Here is a 23,338-nt window from a genome sequence, read left to right on the forward strand (position 1 = left end):
AGGTAGCCAAGTGTAAAAAATAAAACACTCTTTTTTTAAAAAAAATTTGTTTAGTTTTTTTAATTTTAGGATTAATTTTTAGAATTAGTCTTAATTTTAGATTTGATTTTTAATTTTTGTTCTTAATAAAGCTAGGTTAGTCCTAATCTAATTTTTTCAAAAAAAATAAATTAGGGCACAGCGTTGTAATGCTATATAAGTAACGTCGTGACGCTACGAGACAGAACTGCGATTTAAACGCAGTTTCTGCAACTCGAAGGATACCAAAACACGTTTCCTCTTTTCTAAACTTATTTTCTCTAAAAGATTTCACCCATCCCCCACCAATTTTCATCCCCAAACTCAAAACCTAAGCCTTTTTCTTCTAAAACTCATCATTTCCCTCACAGTTCAAGGATTTCCACTTTAAAATTTTAGGTTTTTCACCCAAAAACCCATTTCCAGGGCTTTTCCTTTTCTTCTCAAGCAAGGTCTCTTACTCAATCTAAGGTAATGAATTTTATTTTGTTTGAATTCTTTAATGATTATCTTAATTGTAGTTGAATTTTGCTTGATGAATGGAAGTTTTGCTTGAATGAAATGGTGTTATGGTGATTTTGTTGAATTTTGGATAGTTAGAAATAAAATGCTTGGGATTTTTCTGTTTGTAGGTTCCAAAATCGAGTAGTGGGGTGATTTTCTTTGTTGAGAAATGTTTTAGTAGTGTTTATTTGGATTCTCCTATGACTAATCCCTAATTTTGTGAGCTTTTCCTTAGAAAATTCTTTATGGGTCCTAGGGCAAAAAAAGGGAAGAAAATTGCCAACTCTATTAGTAGGAATTCTCATTAACAACTCGAAATTAATAACCCTAGGTTTGCTTCTGAAGGGGCTGAGAGTAGGTACCATCAGATGGTAGCCTTTAGGAATTTAGTACCAGAAAGGGCCTTAACTTTAGAACCAAACTTCTATCTGTTGGGTTTTCTGTCCTAAAACTCGCAGTTTGTAAAATTAAACATATTCTATTAATAAAGATGTTATTCAACATTTTTCAATAATGTTATTATTGAATCTATTAATTGCATTCATAAAGTCTAAATTCAATAAACTAAGATCCATGACTATTATATGAATACTTGAGCTTTATGTAGAGACATAAAGATGGATCAAAGTTCGAGTAAATAGCCAAAATGGTCTATAGTACATGATTAGAGTTGGGTACCTTGTTCTGGTAACACTATTGGATGAGGCCTACTCTGTAGCTGTTACAAGTTATTGTAAAGATACTAAAAACAATGTAATTTAGATTCGTTCATGTATTGACATGAGGAGTGGGGGCATCCTATGCAATGAGTTTGCATAAGATCGGACCAAGAAATAAGTCACTCTTAATGTATAATGTTGTTTACTGTTTAAGACTGAATATTTCGCTTAGATGACCTTAGTAACTTGATCTTAATCCTGAGCTAACTATGAACTTCTGTCTATTCAGGATTATCTTTAGATTCGTATGGTGAGGGTTGGCTTAACAGCGCCGGCTCAATGAGCTTCCCATTTCAGGGTAAGACTGGGTAGATAGCTGGGGACATAGGGTACAAGACGGAATTCACGCCTACCTGATTTAGGGATAGGAGAAAGGTTGTTCTCTTAAGTACTGAATCCAGGTCTTGAACAAGAGGCCCCACCCTCTCACTGGCCCGAGAGGGATCCGATTTAGTGATTAGACCATAAACCAATTGTTCATTATAGGGTCGGTAGGAACTTAAGAAACAAGACATAATATTGAGGGTAAAACAACATATTGACCTAGTCGTTATTACGAACAACCTGTGAAGGGTCGACTTACTGGTTATGGTTAAATCATGTGGACATAAATATATCTACAGTGAGGAGAGTGCAACTATCGAGCTATAGTGGTGTGACTTGATAGTTAACGAATACTGATTCATTTGGTCTAAAGAGTTTTAGCCAATTAATCTTAATCGTTGGAGCTCATGATCTGTAGGTCCATAAGGTCCCTCTACTAGCTCGTAAAATATGAACACCATGAATTATTAAATTGAGTGAATTTGAAATAATATCAATTTGAATTGTTCAAATTGAATGAGGGTTTGAATTTGAATAAGTTCAAAATCAAATTAGGGTTTGTTTAGTTATATTCGATATAATTAACGTTTATTAAAATTAAATAAAATTGGAGAGTTTATAATATTTAAATATTGATTGCATGAATAGGATTCATGTTTAAAATTAGATGTGTGATTAATTTGATATTTGGTATTAAATTAATTAGTTAATTAAATATATTTAATTAATTAAAAATCAAATTAATTTCAATTTTAAAATCTATTTGAGAAATTGAATATGGAAATGTTTAATTTGTTTACTTAGAAATTAATCAAATTTAATTTAATTTGTTTGGAATTAATTAGATTTTTGGAAATTAAATTGAAACTTTTAGAAAGTGGGTTTTTCCCACTTTTCTCAAGCATGAGGTGCTTCTCATGCACAATCACACAATTCCTACTTGAATTGGGAAGTGGCTACTGGCCATCATTCAGATTGAGTGTGCTTGCATGCTGAGATTCAATAAAAACTCTCATATTTAAAGAAGAAAGTGTTGTTCTTGAGCTGAAAAATGTTTTTTGCTACTTCACCTTCTTCCTCACAAGAACTCTCAATTTCCTTCACCAAATTCACTTAAATTCAAGTTCCATCACTCAAATTCAAGGCTGAGAATAGTAAAGAAGATCTCTTGGTAGTTCACTATCAATTTGGAGCTGAAAACATGTGAAAAGCAGCTTGGAATACGAAAATTTCATCAAAGGTATGTACAACTTGAAACCCTTTTCATTTTTCTGTAGAAGCATGCTTTAGAACTCAAATTAAATGTAATTAGAGTGTTTATTGATTCTGTTTGCTTCCGTTGCATGCTTGTGTATTCCATCACCATCTTTAAGTCACTTCCGAAATATGAGAGAGAGGATGGGAAACTTTAGTAGCCAATCCTGGTGAGGCTGTGGTCTCTTTAATGAGGGAGTTTTACGCCAACATTGACGTTGATAGAAATGTCAAGTTGGCGAGGGGCATTAAAGTCTCTTTCTCTTACTCTAAAATAAATGAAATATTTGGTCTAGTTCAATTTAATGGCGAGTATGGATATTTTCTATCTCAACCATTAGACGAACAAGAAATTATAGAGGTCCTCTATGGGCAAGGAGCTCAATGGACACGTTCTAGCAGGGTTGTCATTCGGTTTAGATCTACATATATGTCTATTGTAGGACAAATCTGACATGCTTTCTTATGTTCCAGATTAATGCCTGTACTCAAAATGACCGACGTCACAAGAGATAGAGAAAAACTCCTTTATTGTCTCATTTAGGGTATGTCCATAAATGTAGGGAGGGTTATTCACGCTTCCATCAGATGGTTTGGACATTGCTCTACTACGGGTAGCCTACGATACCCTAGTCTTATAATTTGCTATGTTAGAGGTCCGGGGTAGAAATACCCAAAGATGAAGAGCTTATGGGGCATAAAGCTCCAATTTCTAAAATGTCTATCTCAGCCTTATGGAGCCGTGGATTAAGGAACTCCACAAACAAGAAGAAGAAGAGCTTAGAGAGGAAGAACATTCTAAAGGGGAACCACTTATGGTAGAACTTTCAGATCAACCCCATGAGCAAATCGGGAGTGGAGATACATTAGGTGAGCAAGCCTTTAGGATAGCTATTGAAGCCTTAAGGATGAGCCACGAGACTACTCGCCGTGTTAGGCGTATGTAGAGGACTATCAACTTTATGTGTGAACGAGACTGTCTCTACTACACTAGCATCGGTTTTTAGTACGACATCTAGAGAGAGCCTGACTCACCTGACTCGAACTGACCACCGACAATATATTTTCCCCCTTTCCCTTTCTTTTTTTTTTTCTTTTCTTTTTTTTAGGAACAAACAAAATGAAAGAAAAACAAAATTTTGAAGTAGGAAGAAAAATTCTACCACGACCCACTGCACAAAACCATGGGAGTTTTCTGTTCCTTTCCTTTTGTCTTCTCACTTATATCTACATTTTAAAACATTGAGGACAATGTTTATTTTTTAAGTTGAGGGGAACATTGCATCTTCATGGCATTTTATTAGGGTTGTATAAAAATGGCTCTTACTAATTTTTGCTCTATGATATACAAATGCATGTCTGAAACCCTTGAGCACCTGAGCTCGGTTTATTTAGATTTTGTGATCTTGATTAGATATATCTTGATGTGGCTCTAATGCATTTCGATGGCATATTTTTTATTCTCTGAAAAAAACAATCTTATGTCTTGACATTTTTTTTAAATGACTCTTTTTTGCTTTATTGCATGATCAATTTAATGCATGTTCATTCATTCAAGAATCTCATTCACTTTGTTTATTATGCATCATTTGATTTACACAATCTCTCGATTCTAATCGATGAAATTTTGATGATGTATTCTTTCAAGTAATGATACAAATAAAATTTTAAATCACTTAAAATTTTCTAACAAAATTTTGAAACTCAATTTTTCAAAAGAAACTTTCTTTTCCTTTTTATTTCATAAAAAATCGAATACTTAGCATTTTAGATTAATTTAGAATCTTAAAACTTTTAGAAATGTTATATCTACTTAATTTTCTTTGTTACCCCAGTAGGACAACCTTTGGTCTAAGAACAACCATCTTGTTAGAGTAGCAAGTCTAGACAAAAAGGAATAACTAAAGGGCTTAGTGTTTCAAAAAAAAAAAAAAAAAAAAGAGAAAAGAGTTGTTGTTAGAATAAAAAATATATATATAAAGCAAGCTTGCCAAATTAACATAACCTTCACTAACGTGTGTGTGCATGGATAGAGGTGAAAAGAGCTACCTCCATCGTGTCTAGTTAGGGCCCGCGAGAAAAGAGCGATAGGTTCCCTACGGTGTGAATGTGAAAGCAATTCCTCTAGGTAAAAGAAATGCCAATTACATTTTTTGTGTGTGAGTTTAAAAAGGCACCCTTATATTAGAATTGCCTCTCTCCAGTGCAAGTTAAGTATATCTCAGACTGATAACTGACCTAGTATAGTGCGAAGAGGAATTGAGAGTTGGATATCACCTTTCTACTAGTTTTAGCCTTTAAATAAACTAAAATTGAGTAGTCATTTCTTTTATGACTTTACAATAAAAAAGACATTTCTTTTCAAAAATAGGTTTCAATTATTTGTTAGCAAAATTTTGAAATTCTAAATGTCTATTTGATCATTTACTTCCTTGTTTATTGAAAAGAGAGATGTGAATCAAATTTGTGTAGATAAAAATGGACATATAAACATTTTGAATGACCTCCTTGAATGAATGCACAAATGAATATTCATTTTTTTTTTATTGACTACATGCATATTTCTAGTTTTGACTTGCTCGTGACGACCAAGAGTTAAGTTAGGAGTGTTTTGATAGGTCTTTAAATAAGATATATTTTTTATGTTAATTCTCTCAAAATTGTATTATTTGTCTGCTTTTAATGTTCAGTTTATAGGTAAAACAGTCCCAGCAACGATTAGAAGTCATTTCGAGAAAATTGGGCTAAAAAGAATCAAGAATAACCAAGAAGTCAACAAAGTTGAAGAGAATCAAAGTAATTACCAAAATGCAATCACACCTAATGTCACGACCCTCCCAGAAGCATTAAGCAACGCTTGAAGACAGAAAACATCCATCTACTGCAGAAAAAAGGGCAACGTTGCAACGCTCCCAACAACGTCGCAACACTCTGGAATTTGACGAAACTAATATGCGTGCCTCACGCAACCCAACATTAAGCACAGTGTCAAGACCCTAGCCCAATGCTTCTTTGTTTTTTTACGATTAAGCGTTGCAATGCTAGCTTCAGCGTTGTGACACTACACTTGCAACTATAAAACGTTTTCTTTCATTTTTAGTGAAAGGGAGGCAAAATCCTTCATGGAGTCCAGAGTTTCTCTCTTCACTAACTCCTTAGTAACTTTGTCTCTAATTACTTAGATTTTCATTCTTTCTTTGATTGTAAACATTGTAATGGATTTCTTCATGGATTTGTTTATGGATTTGTAAAGTAATTTCTTCAATCTTGTTTCTAGATTTCAAGAATTCTTGCAATCTTCTTGAGTTTTCTTCTTATCTTTGTAAATTGCATTATGAAATTATGGATTCTTAAATCGGGTTTAAGTTCTAAAAGCATATTTAGGGACTTTTGTCTTTTAAGCATGTTAAGCCAAGATTCTTAGTTTTGCTACAATCTTGATTGGATACGTTGCTAGGATGTATTCAGGTATAAGAATGTGTGGCTAAGGTCTACCAAGTGGCAATAGTTAATTTTGTATTTGATGGCTATTCCTAGAATACATAAATTGTTAGATTCAAGGACAAATTCAGTTAATTGAATATGACTATCTTGAAAATTAGTCGACACAATTGAATTCTCGAACTTAATGCATATGTTTTCTATTCTATATGGACGCTATCAAACCCAATAGAGTAGAACATAGTCTGGTCTTTCAACTTAATGCATATGTTTTCTATTTTAGGTTGATTAGTGTTAGGCCTTTCAACTTTAATGATTAGACTTCGTTAGCTATCCGCCTTTGTAGAGCATAGTCTAGTCGAGTCAAGCGAGTAGGTGTGTGCATAATTCGTTTGCATGACTAATTTGTAGAAATCGATGATAGAGATTGCATTGAATGTCTAACTTGAACGAGAAATAAGATTGAACCACTTTTGTTTACAATTATTTTTTATTCTTTGATTTTCAAGTATGTTTTTTGCTTTATTAAACCCCCGTTTTTATTGCTTTCATAGTTAAACTTAGCTTAAGAAAAGATTAAACAAGCCTTCCCTATAGGTTAATCTCATACTTGCCGCTTATGCTACTTGTTAATATAAGATGTAGGTTTTAGTGATTTATAAATATTTTTGTTTCGGTGAGAGTCGAACTAACAACATCAATCCGAGCACGAACAGTTTGTTGGTGTATATGGGCTTCGAGACTGAGTTCAAGACCTATGAAATAAAAATGTTGTTATTTTGAATCCATGCTGGAAGAAGTTCACCGATTGGACGAGGAAGAGTGTCGTCAATAAAACCAAGTTTATTTTTAACAGAAAGACCGATCACCATGGCTTGACTCCAGGAAACATAGTTATTTTTAGTCAAAGATTTTTATACTAGAACAAGACTGGTATTGTCATTGTGGTGAAGGTAATATGGATTGAGATAAATTTCGGATTGATTCTGAGAAATTGAAGATGTGAAAGAATTGTCTAGAGGAACAATTTCAGGATTGACTGGTTCTTCAATGTTGAACGTAAGGTTTTCGTTGGACATGGCGGGAGGTTGAGGATGATGAAGAGAAGAAAACGGTGGGAAAAAGGAAAAAAAAAAAATTAGAGGGAAAAGTCTTCTGATACCATATTAACAAAGGAATTTTTTATTGTCCTCTCACCTTTTATTAAAACGGGCCATACCCATATATATACAAGAGTGGACCTGAAAATAATTAGTTACATGGGCTTAACAAACTAACACCCCAAATATATCAGTTATATTCTTATAACTATCTAACAACCTAAGTACAAAACTGAAATAATCTATGATAATAACAGCCAAAAACATGAAGAAACAGCACATAAAGGGCTGACCATAAAAAATGTGCTTTACGGCCAAATTTACTGTTCTTTTATTTAGTGGATTTTTTTTTTTTTTTTTTTAATTTCTAGCTTGGTTAATCCCATTTTTGGCTTGAAATTCCCAAATTATATCATACTCAATGTCTATGGATCGTTCTAATTTGGATTGGGCTTTGGATTTACAGAAATATAGGATAAGAAAGAGTTAAAAGGATTTCAGGAAGCCTACGACTCAATTTAAGAAATTTTCATAATGGTGATGATTTATAACGATTATGAAAACTGGTTTTCAAATCCCAAGATTTTGTATCCATGGTGACCTTACATACATGATATGCGAATATGTTTCTAGAACTGAAAGAGGCTAGAGTAATCGAGATCTAGAGGAACTTGAGTCTGTAGTGAGATGACATGATATAGGTCTTTAGGACCCACCGTAGCACACATATAGACTTTGGGTCGTGTGTTGGGGTGTTTAATCCTTGGGACAGCTCTTGCATGCACGACAAGTTATGTTTATGCTGATGGTATTGGGAAACTCTACACCAACGAGGTTTGGGCATAGGTTTCATTTTGTGATGATTTTACTAGCGTATATGGATTATTCTTCCAACTTTGATTTTATTGACTGAAATGGACAATGTTTTACAATTTTATGTATGTTTATCTAAGATATAATATCTGTTTCTGCTCATCCTTTTCTTTATGTTTTTCCCTCCTAGGTAGTGGAAGAGTTCTAAGTTCTTACTAAAGTCGACATCTGCCACATTTTCATTAGACTTGTTTCTTTTTGTATGTTTATAGCTTCCCGTGTTGGCATGTAGCTTTGAGAGCATGTAGATTTTTGTTTTTCCCTCCTAGGTAGCGGAGGAGTTCCAAATGCCCACTAAAGTTGACCTCTGTCCCATTTCCATTAGACTTGTTTCATTTTGTATGTTTATAGCTTCTCACGTTGGCATGTAGGAATAGTACATAGGATTGGGTCAAGATCTGAATTTGGGTTATGGTTCGGGTGGGATTTAGCTATAAACCTTTATGATTATAAATTTAATTTAAGAGTTGATGATTTACTTAATATTGTTTGGTGTGGCAATTAGAGCAAAGTTGGGGGATAGATGACATAAGGGGGTATTGGTATCTGTCATCTTCATATCTTACTCAGATTGCACGTTTTAAGTCTACTATCGTCGTAGTCCATCGTAGATTTAGATAGATAATCTAAAACAGGTGTGACAATTATAATTATTTAGAATACTTTTCTCTAAATAAACAAGTAAACAATATTTATATTACCTACTAAAGTTTAATTAAAAATGACTTGAATATGTAATATAATGTGAAAAAAAAAAAGATTTTCCTCTTAATAAATAGTTTATAGATTATATACCTTTTTGAAAGAGTCGTTTCTGAATTATTGAATCAAACGTGTCTAGTCTTACAAACCTTAATTAATAAAAATATGTATTTATTTTTATTTCAAAATTCTTGATATAAAAATGAAATTAAAAAAACACATATATGGGTCTACAGAGATATAATTAATTATAAGAAAACATTCTTTTATTTTATACTCGCAACAGATCATATACATAAAAAATCAATCTCTCCGAAATTAGAGTGTATCATATTTTCACATTTGGAATGAGGAAGGTGGATGAACTGTCTCAAATAGTATATGGTTTGGGTAATGGCATATCCTTCACTAAACCACAAAGCAAAGTGTTGTCTGGGATGTTATACTCATCTCTGAGGGAGCGAGCTGGTGAAAGAACACTGATGTAGAGCTGTTGTCCCAAGTAACGATTTTCTGTCAACTCAGACCTCAAGTTCCACATTCCAGCATTGTCAAATGTAAGAAGTATGGCTGCCCAAGACTTAGGAAAGACTTGGATTGTATGCCTGCTCACAGCGTCAAGAAGATTGTAGTTGGCTCGTTTTTCTGGAGACCATCTCCCAGGTTCAATACTGTGTAATATTGAATAAGAATTCATCAGTCATGCCTAACTTCAGAATTAAAACATGTAATATTAACACACTAATAGTTCAAGATCACCATAATACTTACGCAACAGCGAAGAATGAGTAGCCATCCAAATGCCATGATTGAAGGCTCTTCTCATGATTCTCAAAAATGATTTCTATGAAATCACGGAAAGTTGCATTTACAACATTAGGAGCGACAGTCACAGTGGTTGCAGCTTCTGTTGGCCCCTCATCGGAAATGGTATCATACTTGAACACCTTGTCAGCGACTTCAAAATACTCTGCAAGCTTCAATGGAGTTTCAGGATCAACATGAGAGACACCATTGATGGCATATCGCAACTTACCATCCACCTTAGTGGCTGAATTAATGATTTTGATGGTACGAGTAATGTTGATGGAACCATAATGGTAGGATCCTTGGGGATTAGGCCTTGCAGCACTGGCAGTGAGGTTCCAACGGAAGGTACGGAATTGATTGAGGGACCAAGCCCAACCCACGGGTGCCTCAGGGATTTCAGGAGAGGCGGGGCCTTTTCCATCGGTATATCGAACAATGCCTTTACCTACAAGAAGGTTCTTAATGAATCTAGTTGATGCAACCATGTAATAGTCTTTGGGCTCCTGGTTGGCTGTGACTAGCACCGAAAAGCATTGCCCTACATGGACATCAAGTGATTCGTAATCGTTTTGCACGTATGAGACCCCTCCATCTCTACCAACTTCATGGTGTGTCCTTGGAATCTGAAGTTGAGAGAATGACTTGAGACCCACATTGCAAACTCGATACTTGTAAGTCTTTCCGGGCTTCATGGTGAAGAGTGGCTCATCGGTTCCGTCACCTTAGCAGTCTTTCCGTTGATGAGGACACCGTCAGGTCTAGCAATGGAGCGACCGCTATCCAAAAATTGCTTGAGGGCGGTGTGGCTCTTGGTGTACCAATCACCGATAAGGACAGTATAATCATCTTCTGGGTCAGCATAAGGGACAGGAATGAGTAAACGACTATTCACACGAAGGCCACCAAAACCTCCCGCTGCCCTGTGCATGGCAGTTGATGGGTAGTAGAAGAAGCTTCCAATTTGGTCCTTAACTTGGAAATGGTAGGTGAAGTTTGTTCCTGGTGGGATTGGGCAATTGGTTCCAAGTAGTCCATCTTGCCACGAGTTCTTCCTGTGCTGAATTCCACTCCTGCAAGTTCCATCCAATTTATTAATATTATCGTTTTTTATTATTATTATGACATCGAGATAAGGAAAGTAAATTAAGAGTTAGATTTTCATGCATATGTAAATATATATGAATATAAGTGTCGTACCAATGTAGAAGAAAAGGTTCGTCAAGATTGTTGAAGACGTTAATGACTATGTTATTGTTGGATGTGGAGTTGATATTAGGTCCGGGGAATTGACCATTGATGAGAATGCCTTGTTGGGGAACGCCCAAGGGAGAGATGGTGCCATAGGTGACATTCCATGTGAAGAAGAAATAAGGGTCTTCACCCCGGACCGTCGACATTGCTGCAGCCGAGAGGCAAAGCAGCGCGGTAAACATCAACCCAGCCATCTCGTACCTCTCCCTTCTCTCGCTTTTGTTTTTTTTTTTTTTTTTTTTTTTTTTTTTTTTTTTTTTTTTCCAAATCACCGCTCTTAATCTCGAGCAGGCTATGTATCCCACAATGGGTTATTATTATTCGTTCCCTGATGGCTAACCATTCCAATCCTTCATTTATATACATGCTAGATTCAATTTCTCAACCATTTCCACTCCAAGTTTTTCTCTAACTAATCCTTCTTTCTAGCCTTGCATATTTCCCTACCTCTCCTTTTTTAGAAGAATGCCAACATCCCTCTCCAAACAAAATGTCTCACTCAATAATCTCTCCAAAATTGAGAGACGCGTGGACAAATTTTATTCTCAATTTCCACTTTATCTAAACTTTAAAAGCTTATTATTTTATTTCTTTTTATAAAATAAATTTTACTTAATATGTTTGTTAAATTCTAGTGTCAAATTTGTAGTGCGTGTTATTTTTAATATAATTAACCCACTATATAGCATTTTCTAATATTAATGGTAGATTTAGAATATTTCTAAAATTAATCGTAGATTTAGAAGATTTGAGGAAAATTCGGTTAGATTTTATTTTTATTCCTAATATTTCCTTCATTTCGATTTTCTCAATGTTCTGCGAGATTTGAAGTTGCGATCAATTTTTGAATAGTTGAATCTACAATTTCGATTTTCTCATATATTCTCTATCAATTTCTACTTGCAATTTGGAATTTCTAGTCCCAATTTGGGATTTATACTTGCCATTTGAGATTTTCTTGTATGTTTAGATTCATCTTTAGTTGTTGGATTTTTTCTTTTTTTTTTTTTTTTCTCCTCCTCTTAGTTTTTTTTTTTTTTCCTAAATTCATTTCATCCTTTTTTCGATAGATTCTTCCCCTAGTTCTAGGTCACGATTCTTCCAAAGTTTTTTTATTCGATTTTATCTCAATTTTTGCACTAATTCTCCCTCTCCATTTTTGCGTTGAGTTTTTGTGCATATTTCTTCCACTTAGTTTTAGCAATCGAGTTTATCACTGCCTTTAAAAAATGATTTAATTTGTGATTTTGTAGGCCTCATAGTTATTTAATTGAAGTGTATTGATTTTATTATTTAATTTGATGATTTTTGTAGGATTCATCTAATGTGGTTTCATCAAAATGAGTTTATCACATAAAATATTGATGAACCTTGTAGACCAATATCAACATATTTCATTATACTGATATTCATTATTTTGATATAGTCTACTGATATTAGTATCATTGTGTGAAATATTACTAATTGTTTCTTTTATTTAGAGTGTGAAATCCTTCAAAGAGAAGGAACTTGCGAGAGAGGTGGAACATAACTCTAATCATTGGAGGATTGGGTGACCTTGAAAGTGAATGGCGTATATGTTATGGTTATAAATTGTGCACAAGAATTCAATTAGAATATATTCTATAATCACGCATGGAATCACCAATATTAAGTTGATTAGCTATCTTTTTTCTTACTTCATTTCTAGTTTATCGATTCTTCATTCCTTTGTATGAGTAAAAACATAATATACTTTTGATTAACCAAAATTATTTTTTTAGTGAAAATCCAAATCCTTTACCAACCATTCAAAAGTAAATCCATGAATGATAAACTTCTATTAACTGATTGGAGTCTATCAGGGATATGTTACTATGCCTGACATATTTCAATCAAAACTAATATATATAGTCTTTCTCTTATATTAATGAAATGAGTCTATCACCGATGATAATGTCATTATGAAGTCTATCAGCGATGTGGAGCGATATGATCCCACCCATTAAAGAATAACAATTGGTTAGTCCTTAGAATATTATTTTAAGAGAAACACGAAGGGACATAAATTACAATGATTCAACCTATGATTTAACACATTTTTCTATATTAATATGGTATAGTCAAGTACATATGAATGTATTGATATTGTGAAGTATATCCCTGATCTTTTCTATCGTTGATACTACAATATTCACAAAATTAAGGTTAAAACTAAGATATTACAATATCTACAAAACTAAAGTACTACATCATTACATCTAGGAAATTTTTAAGTCAAAACTAGGAGTACAATCCTTGATTCTAGAAAAATGTCTTACTTCTTTTAGAGAAGTTGTCTTGCAGTCATCTGCATTCTTCTAGTCTCTCATTACAAGAAATAGGAGTTATCATAGCGTTGGTAGATAGCCTTTCAAAAAATAGGCTATGAATCATAGTTTTGGTAGATAGCCTTTCAAAAAATAGGCCATGAAATCTCACACACAAAAAAAAGGTGCTCAATTGTTAAAAATGAAACTTGGGAGGGTTCAAAATTTTGGAAGCAATGCACGCAAAGTTCAATCCGTACAAGAGTTTCTTTTTCCCTTCTCATCTTCCTTTTCCTTTCCTTATCTATTCGCACAAAAACCAAACCCTTCTTCCTTTAAAAACCAAAACTTTCATTGTTGGAAACTTGGCCAAGCTCCGTCGCTCCCAAATTTCCTGGCGAAATTGCAGAAGAAGAAGTGCAAAACTTTAAAGCGACGACGACACCCTCGTCATCGCCTTGATTTTCAAGAAACCTCGATTCAAATCTCACTAAAGATAAAGGTCGGTGGCTCTTCTTCTGCAATACGATTGATTAGGGTTTTTTTTATATATATAAATAAGATATTTGTGTCTTAAATACTCTGTTCTTTGTTTGATTTTTGTATATTATTCATGGAACTATACCTCTAGATTCATAGGTGTGGTTGCTGTTTCAACTGGACATCTTTAGAACTTTTCAAATTGTGGTAAAACTTAATTTTCAATTAGTTTCAGAGGAGAATTTCTTCCACTTCTAGTTCATTTCTTTCTTTTGATGATCTTAAATATAACAAGAGTTTTGGGTTCTTGTGATAGAATGTTTTGAGGGTTGCAACAGAATGTCTTCATTTTAATAACCTTTTATCGAGGTTGAAGCTCAAGGGTGGGATGGGCCATAAAGTGAACTACAATAACTCCCCCACTGTGAAGAACTTGATGCTCACCCAGATCTGCCGCAAAACAAAACCCACTCGATGCTCTCTCACTCGATGCTTGCCTGATTCAAACAAGAGAGACTTTTAAAACAGGTAATAATATACAAATGCTCAAATTTCAATTTAAAACATCTTTTAGAACATTTTGAATTATCGTTTCCTTATTCTTTTGATAACAATTTCCTTTTCTTCTCTCTTGTTCTACACTATTTCTCTTCTCGCCTTCAATTGTTTATTGTTCTGTTTTTACCATGAGTATTATTTGTAGGTTCGTGACCATAGATAAGATTGGAATATTTTTGTCAATGAACGACAGGTAGGAAAGTATTATTTTAGCATGTTTGTCATGTTTATTTTTTTTCTTTTTTCTTAATGGGTAAAAAAGTTACTTTACTCTATTATTGATTTCAATCTCCATATTTACATATTGTTCTAAATTTGTTTTTAACATATTTACTCATTGTGCCTTTGTTTTTATTTTACTATTATTTTCATATGTTTAGAGTTCATGACCATTACTTGTATTATCATTGCCTAATTAGTGACATTTATTATTTCAATTATGTGTGAAGTTTAATGTCAACTTATCCTTCCTGACCAATGCTTATATATATTTGTTACGTTGATAATAGTTAAAATGAATGGCAGACTCATGAATTTAGAGGTAATTAAAAGGTTTAATAATTGTATTTACGTAACTTTGTCGATTATTAATGAACCACATATTTTTAGGTTGTTTTGAGAGTCAAAATTATAATTATGTACTTTTTGTATAGTTTAGACATCAATGATGGTTTTGGGAACCAATCTAATGCTAATTCACTTTTTATGTAGATAGATGAAGATCAAAGATGAAAGCCCAATTCCAAAACTTGATGAATTTTGTATTTTGTGAACCTTCTATGGTTGAAAATTACATTTGATGTATTTTTTGTATTATTGGATAATTTTTTTAGTTTCTAATGTAAATTGATTACTAGATTTCAATAATGAAAGGAAGTCATTGTATTTAATGCATACATTGTGAATTATTTCATGTCTATTTAACTTCAAACAAGTCTTTGTAATGTAAATGAACATAATTTCAATGTTGTTTCTTATAACATAAGATTAAAGCTATATATATGTGTGTGATATAATAGCCTTAAGAAAAGGTTATTATATGTCAAAAAGCTATTATATAATAAAGATAGCATTGAAAGGAAGCTATTATATGTTAAAGATAGCATTTAGAGCAAGCTATTATATGTTAAAGATAGCATTAAGAGCAAGCTATTATATGTTAAAAATAGCTTTAATGCCTAATGTTGTTGAATGTTTTCATAGCCATGTATACATGCTATATCTCCATACTCTATTATAGCATCCATTATAACTCTACAAAAAAGCTATAAAAAGTCTCACTTTTAATAACATGAGCTATCAAGACCTTTGAAAAAGGCTATGAAAGTTATTTTATAATCTTTTTCATTAGTTGTTGTATTCATTATTTCTTGTAGTGTCTTGCAATCTTCCAGTGCCCTTTTTTACTTGTTCGCTTTTTATAATTACCTTTTGCTTATCCATCTATTAAAAGAGTAGTAAACACTTGAATAGTAAACTAAACATTTTAAGTTTACCAATGATAAAACTTATAAATGATAGACTTGAAATACGAAGTCTATCGATAATAAACTCTATCAATGATATTTTTCATCACTTCAAGTCTATTAGTGATAGAAACATATAACTCTAATCAACAACTAGGGTTGGAAACGAGGTCAGTCTTGGGGGATTTTACCCCATCCCTCTTGTTTCCCCATGGAGAATTTTTTTTCCCTAAAATTCTATTTGGTTTGGACTTGGACACTTTAGTTGGGCTTAGATTGGGCTAAATTAAAAATTAGGCTAAATGTAAAAAAATTAAATACCTAATATATATATATATATAAACCTAATCAGAGCAAGGATACCCTCCCATCCATGCCCATTTCCTGGTTCGGGAACTCCTATCCTCGATCGAACTGGGGATTCGGAGTGGGGCCCTACTGGAAATTTTGCCAACGCTATCAACAACATATTTGATGCTTGCAAGCACACTAGCAATAATCTATCAATTAAACAATTAAACTGCAATGAAATTACACTTTTTCTTACTTTTCATGAACAATAAATTTAACATGCTTCAGGTCTATAACCTATCACTAGTAGACTATAATCAACAACACATTTAAAGTTTAAAGCACACTAGCAATAGTCTATCAACTAAACAAAAAAAAAAAAAAAGAGAAAAAACAACAACGGAAATTATAATTTTCCTTACTTTTCATGAAAATAAATTCAAAATCTTTCTGATGGACTCTAATCAACAATACCAAAAGAACAACAAAGAAACTATACATTTACTTACTTTTCATAAAAATAAAAAATAAATTCAACATCCTTCAAGTCTATCATAGGCTCTAATTAACAGAGCCAAAAGAACAACGATGAAACTATATATTTACTTACATTTCATGAAAACAAATTCAACATTCTTCAAGTCTATCAATGATAGAAATCCTATCAACAATACTCCAATCAACAACACCAAAAATAAAAAGAACACAAATGAAACTATACCTTTTACCTTTCATAAAAATAAATTCAACAGTTTAAAGTTTGGAAGGAAATTGAACATCAGAATCTCAAAAATGGAATGCAATTCTCCTTCAATTATAATTAAACACACTATTAATTAACTAAATCTAAAATTTCAGCAAGAACCAGAGAAGATTTCCTGGGTGATATTTATATAGGAACATATAATAATTCATTTATACATAAAGGGCGTAATTTATAGAGAATAGAGCAAACAAAAATCCAAAACAGAGAAACCAAAACAGAATCCTATTTTTAGATGATTAAAAGACGAAGAAGAAATCTACCTTTGCGCTTATTCAAATTCATTAACCACAAGCACCCCAAATTTTCTCACCTACAAAACTCGTGAACATTCTCCCTCAAAATCTTTCTTTTCCTTCTTCTCCTTCAAAATTATAGAGATGACAAAAAAATATTCATAGTAAACAAAATTGGTTTCGTATGACACCACGTTGAAATGCAAACTAAAAAAAAGCACTAGTTATGCTCGTCAGAAGTTCCAATCAACTTGAATCAACTCCACTACGCTTCTTCAATGGTGGGGTTTTTGAAACTAAAAAGAAAAGAATAGATGGATGGAAAGATGATGAAACATTAGGGTTTTTTAGTCGATGAAACTAGAAGAAAGGGGTTAGTTTTCGAAGAAGAAAAGGAAGAATTTTGACTAATGAAAACTGATTGTGGGCTTTAAGAATCGGGTGGGCTTTTTGGTCTTTTACTACGGGTTGAAGTCAAATTTTTCCATATTTACAATTCTTTTGAACTTATTCTATTTGTGCAATTAATTTGGGCCAAAATTTAAGCAGCCCTAATTTTAAATGCTTCGAGTCCAATGTTATTTCTAACCAATTATATTTGTTTCAAAATAATAAAACTATTTATCTAAAAAAGAAGATTATTTACGGAATAACTTCAACAATTATTTTTTCAAAAAAATAGACCTAAACTTTCAAATTTTCATTAATGCTAACTTTAGGAAAAAGTTTTAAAAAATGCACTTATGGAGATGGTAGCACCTTGTTTTAAAATTTTTGTTGAACTTTCAAAAGTTGCATTAACTATTAACCCTCGAAGAAAAATCTAGTTACAGACATGTCCTTAGCATTAGTATATAGTTGGATCTTTGGTCTAACTCTTTTCTATTTTCCTCTTTCATCTACTTCAATCTATGGTCTAATCCTTCTCTACTTTTGCTCCAATCTTCTTCAATACTCTCTTACTTTTAGCAACCAAAACTTTGTTGATCATTTTTGCAGTTCTAGTTTTTTTTTTTTTTTTTTTTTTTGTGATTAGTTAAAAATATTATCCATGATCAAATATGATATTTTTTTGTCGCCTCTTTCTGTATTTGGCGATTCAATATATTTAAGAAGTTTAGGTGGAGATTTTGGAAGATTTTATGCTTTAACTTAAAGCTTCGAATCCGATTTGAGAAAATTGATGTAAGAACTGAATAAATAAATAAAAAAAAAAAAAAAAAAGAGCATGAATATAAAAAAAAAATATGGGAGTTTCTATATAAGTTGTTTTCAAATTGCTTCTTTCTCATGTTGGCTTTTTGACCCATATCTCAAATTAATTAATATTTTGATGATAACAAATTTTATTTTTTACTAACAATTTTATTATTTTGAATAGTCCACAGCATAGAGTTCGGAATAATGATTCCGACACTTTCAAATCAACCAAATCGGAGTTTAAACAAAGAAAATATAGTTGAAAGAAGCATAATGGAAAAGTACTCGAGATGGTGACGTGGCGACCAAATCATGAAATTGGTCTAATTAGAGTGTATCACTTGGAGCTATGTGTGAGTGACATATGGGACTTTAAATTTACAATGGTTGGATTTTGATTTTCCTTTAAAAAGAAAATGTTTAGCAAATTATATTTAAAAAAAGGGAATATGAAAATTGGTAAAGTGACCAATGGCCACTTGTGTTTTTTTTTAAAAAAATAAAATAAAAAGAAATGTAAATTTTCATAGACTACCGTAAAGGTACTTTATATATATTTATATATATATATATATATTTAATTTTCCTTTTCTTTTTACTTCAAATCCCATTTTTATCCTACTTTCCTCTCTTTTTATACTTCATCTTCCCAAAATTATTTCAAACTTTTTACACTTTACAATCCTCAAAAATTGCAAATTAAAAGGCACCATTATTGATCTCTCTCAAAACTCTCAATTTTCTTTCTTTTCATCTTGTTCTTGAGAGATATTTTGATTGTATTGGGAGGATTAAATATTGTAAGCTTAAATTTGTATACTCACTCTATTTAGAGTGTTTATTGTCTATAATTAAAGCTTCAAGAATATTGTAACAGTTGGATCGTGATATGTCGAATTCGTTCTTGCACGCCAAAAAAAAAAAAAAAAAACAATTTGGTAGTTTGACTCTCATTCATGAAAAGAGTTAAAGGAGATTTCTAATCAAAATCCTAAGAGGTGCTTGAAAAAATGGATATAAGTCAAGTTTGACCAAACCACTATAAAATTCACAATGTTTTCTTCTCTAACTCTTTCACTACTACAAAATTAGACTTTAATGTTGATTTAAAACTAATATTAGAGGAATACAATGTCGGTTGAAAACCGATATCAAAGATCATGTTATAAAAGATCTTCAATATTGGTTGTCTTTCATGTCAGTTTTAAATCTAGATGACCAAAATTTCATTGCCAATTATCTTCAATGTTAGTTTTCAACCGACAATGAATATTATTTTAGACATCGGTTTTTAACCAACATTGAACATTATTTTCAATGTCGGTTTTTCACCTACATTTTGTTAGTAATTGTTCGATATTAAATGTTTGGCATCGTTTTGTTATTTAATATATATAATATATATATATATAATATATATATAATATATTTCTCTTTTTGCTCATGCATGTGCAAATCAATATATTTCTATTTTACCTATACATGCAGAAAATAAAATCTTAATTGCTTGTAGGTAAACAACTGTCACACCCCCTCCCAAATTACTCTTTCAACTTGGAAGAAAACGTGACGACAGCAGTTACCAACCCTTTTGAAGTACTTACTACCTAACTGACCTGCTTAACCTATTTAGGAAACTTTTGATACAATCATACATTTATTAAGCAACTACAACTTTTAACACTTTTAACATCAATAGGGTTTTACAATTATCACATATGTACAACTCATATACAAACTCAAGTCTCAATGGGCCTCAACATACTAAACAAGTCCCTATATGACCAAAACATATGTACAGACATTATCAGAACCAACACCTATAGTTTACTTTTAGTCGGAGTCTTTGAGTGGTAAAGCAGCAGTGCAGTTAACTTTTGGGGAAATGACCATTATAGCCTTGGTCAATCCTCCTAAGGTCGATAAGCTTCTCCTATTAGTGTCAACCCTTCTATGTGTCCAACACTTAGAAATTCCTTTAAGGTTGAAGTTTTTGCTATGCGGCAATCTTGCATTACCAACGCTCACTATATGCGCCCATCACATGCCTTATGCATCCAAGCCTTCAGCACATGCCCGCACAGCCCAACGCTTTGCTGAATGCATGCCTCATGCACTCATCCAGTCGCGCACTAACACATTCCATGTATGTGTCAACCCTTCTTGCAAATTCTTCATATTTCAGCTTGATTCCTTAGGAGATTTATTCTGGCAACCCTACCTCATCAATTAGGCTTACTTAGCTTTTAGATGGCTTTAGAATCATTTCATTTGCACGAGTAGAATGCCCAAAACATCCTTCTAGATTTAGCCCTTCCTATTTATACTTAAATTTGCATGCTAAACTTATGTCTTAGATTGCCACCTCCTCCTTGTGAACTTTTGGAGTGTCTTCATCTGATCGTACCACCACCTACTTCCATACCACCTCCTATTTTGAGGTTCTTCCAATTCTTTATCCTATACATGTATGCGTCCACCTCCTACTTGGTTTGGCCAAGATTTCATTTGGTTCAGCCACCTAACTTATCTTGTTGTCATTTTGTTCCTAACACCCAAGAATGTTCAATCTCAACGCATAGGTCCTAAGTGAAGGAACTCTATGAGGAGAGAACCATGAGTGGAAGTAAGCTTTTTCCAAATTCATTTTTCATTGAATGTGAGTTTTATAGTAAATCAAGAACAAGATATGCATTTACATAAATTATAGCATGTAATAATAAAGGAAAACTTAGGGTTTCAAAAACCCTTACCTTTGAAGACTATTCTTCAACAATCCCTCGAACAAGTCACGAACAGATCTTCTTATCCAAAAGGGACACCACCAAATAGAGGCTCCTATATTCTCCTTAGCGATTGGGAATGACTGAAGGTGTAAGCTTTACCTTAGGGTTTTGGAAGAGGGGAGGAGATGGAGAGGAGGAGAGGAAGGAGATGAACTTTCCTTCTCTTTTTCGTTTTTTCTAGAGAGAACTCTTCTCTCAATGTTCCATGGGAAAGATAAATGAGCACCATCCCTCTCTCTGACCCCTCTCATCACGTATTTGGCTAAGAGAAATTGGGGGAGAGAGGTTATAATTTTCTTCCTTTAATTAATTAATATTAATTTAATAAAATTAAATTAATAATAATTATACATATAATAACAACCTTATTATATGTGTATATACTAAGTTCGTCACATGGTTGCTTCAACAATCACCCCAAGCATCCATCATACATCCATCTTGCTCATCGCTTAGTCTAAGACCAACGCTTAACCTCCCTTGCCATATCACTTACTTAACCTTGCCTAGACTCAACGCATGGCTCAACCCTTCTAATGCATAACAAACCTCATTGCTTAGCCCACTAGTCTTGGCATTGACTTGCCCATCGACCTTAGCATTTCATAGCCTCAAGTCGCGCACCTTAATGCATACCCAGCACCTTGCACTCACACTCACACAACCCCTTTGGCCGCATGCCTTATCGACCAACGCATGCTTTGGCATGTCTTCTGCCTAAGCATCACCTAGCCTTGCTCGCTTACACTTTCCATCGCCTAAGACACCCCTTCAACTCATGGGCCTTTGCCATCGCTTGGCCATGCCCATCGCCTGGCTTAAGGCCAACACCTCACAACCCCTCGCCTATGGCCTTGCCTTGCCGCATGCACAATCCATCCCAACTAACCTCTTATGGCTTTTGACTAGCACATCAAGATCCCAACGCTGGCCACTTTGACTTCCACACTTAGCTAATTTTCCTTCACCAAGTGCTTCCTAACATACTCAAGAGCCCTATTTCAACACGTAGAACTTTCTTTATCCCTTTTCTCAAACTTTTCCCTAAAACAACTAACTTACTTTTAATCTTACTTTACCTACTAATTATCACACTTAAGTAGGGAAGCTAGGGTTCGGGATTTAAAACAACTTAGCTTTCAATAAACAAAAATTAACTAGTTCACAACAAAGAAAATGATAAATTTTTTAGCTAACTAACCTATCAACAAGTTACATTGATATTGATATATAGATCTCGAAAGTCAAAAGTTCGAGAGAGCTGGTTGTCTACTTTTGAGGGTTCGAATTAGTCCAAACTTACAACCAACAACCTTTCACAAGTAAGATATTTTTCAAGGATCAAAACTATAGTTCGAATACATAATGTGTTGGATCTAGAGTTCCTCAACAAAAAGCATAAAGAGGCAGCAATACCAAATATTTACTCCTTTTTTGCATCTGAAAAACAAAAAAGCTCAATAGTTGAATAAATAGAAGACAACCTATAAGAAAAAACCCAATTTCTAAGCCCTAAAAAAATACAAAGGTAGACCTCACCTGGATGGGTCTTGCAAAGGTTGAAATTGTATATCTTTCTACCTTAAGAATTGATGGTCGTATAGATGAATATTGGAACTAAGTCTACCAGCCAAGAGAGATATTAATCATCGGCTCATATCCATCAAAGTATGAGACATGATGCAAAGAAGAAAATCAAATGCAATGACACCGTCATATTTTTAAATTCAAAGAAAAAAAAAAAGGAAATATCCTATCATTCTTTATCTTATGTACTTGATATTGTACTGGTAAATGCTAAATTTGAACAACTTAGAAGTTAGGATTGAAAGAATCCACCAAAATTGAGTTAATTACTTTAAGTACTGTGAAGAGAAAAAAAAAAAATTAACTGTAGAAGATCTAAGCTCTCAAAATTTGTAGTCATAATGAATTTACAGAATACAACTATTTCAAGGTAATTCATGGTAGAAGACTCAAGAGAATTGTTTCTAAAAGAAGAACCAGAGAATATTTAAACATGTCTCTCTAGTAATGCTCATCCAAAAGTAAAAAATCGTCTTCTTAACTTTTAGGAGCTTAGATTTTGATTTGTCTCCAATTAAAGTACTACTAGCAAGAGCCAAACTAATCTATGTCTAGATAAAACTTCAACAGAAGAATATCCAAAGGGTTAAAGCCAATTGATAACAATAAAGACAACAAACAAGATTACTTCTCCATTTTAGCCAATTAGCTTATGCAATAATCACTAATCAGAATGGTAAAAGACAC

The 23,338-nt window shown here is 33.1% G+C and overlaps 1 pseudogene; it reads right to left on the reverse strand.

Annotated features, from left to right (window-relative positions):
• Nucleotides 1-9,166: 9,166 nt before the first annotated feature.
• Nucleotides 9,167-11,395, reverse strand: LOC120088805 (annotated as a pseudogene).
• Nucleotides 11,396-23,338: the final 11,943 nt, after the last annotated feature.

Source organism: Benincasa hispida, chromosome 10 (genome assembly GCF_009727055.1).
Source record: "Benincasa hispida cultivar B227 chromosome 10, ASM972705v1, whole genome shotgun sequence".
NCBI lineage: Eukaryota > Viridiplantae > Streptophyta > Magnoliopsida > Cucurbitales > Cucurbitaceae > Benincasa > Benincasa hispida.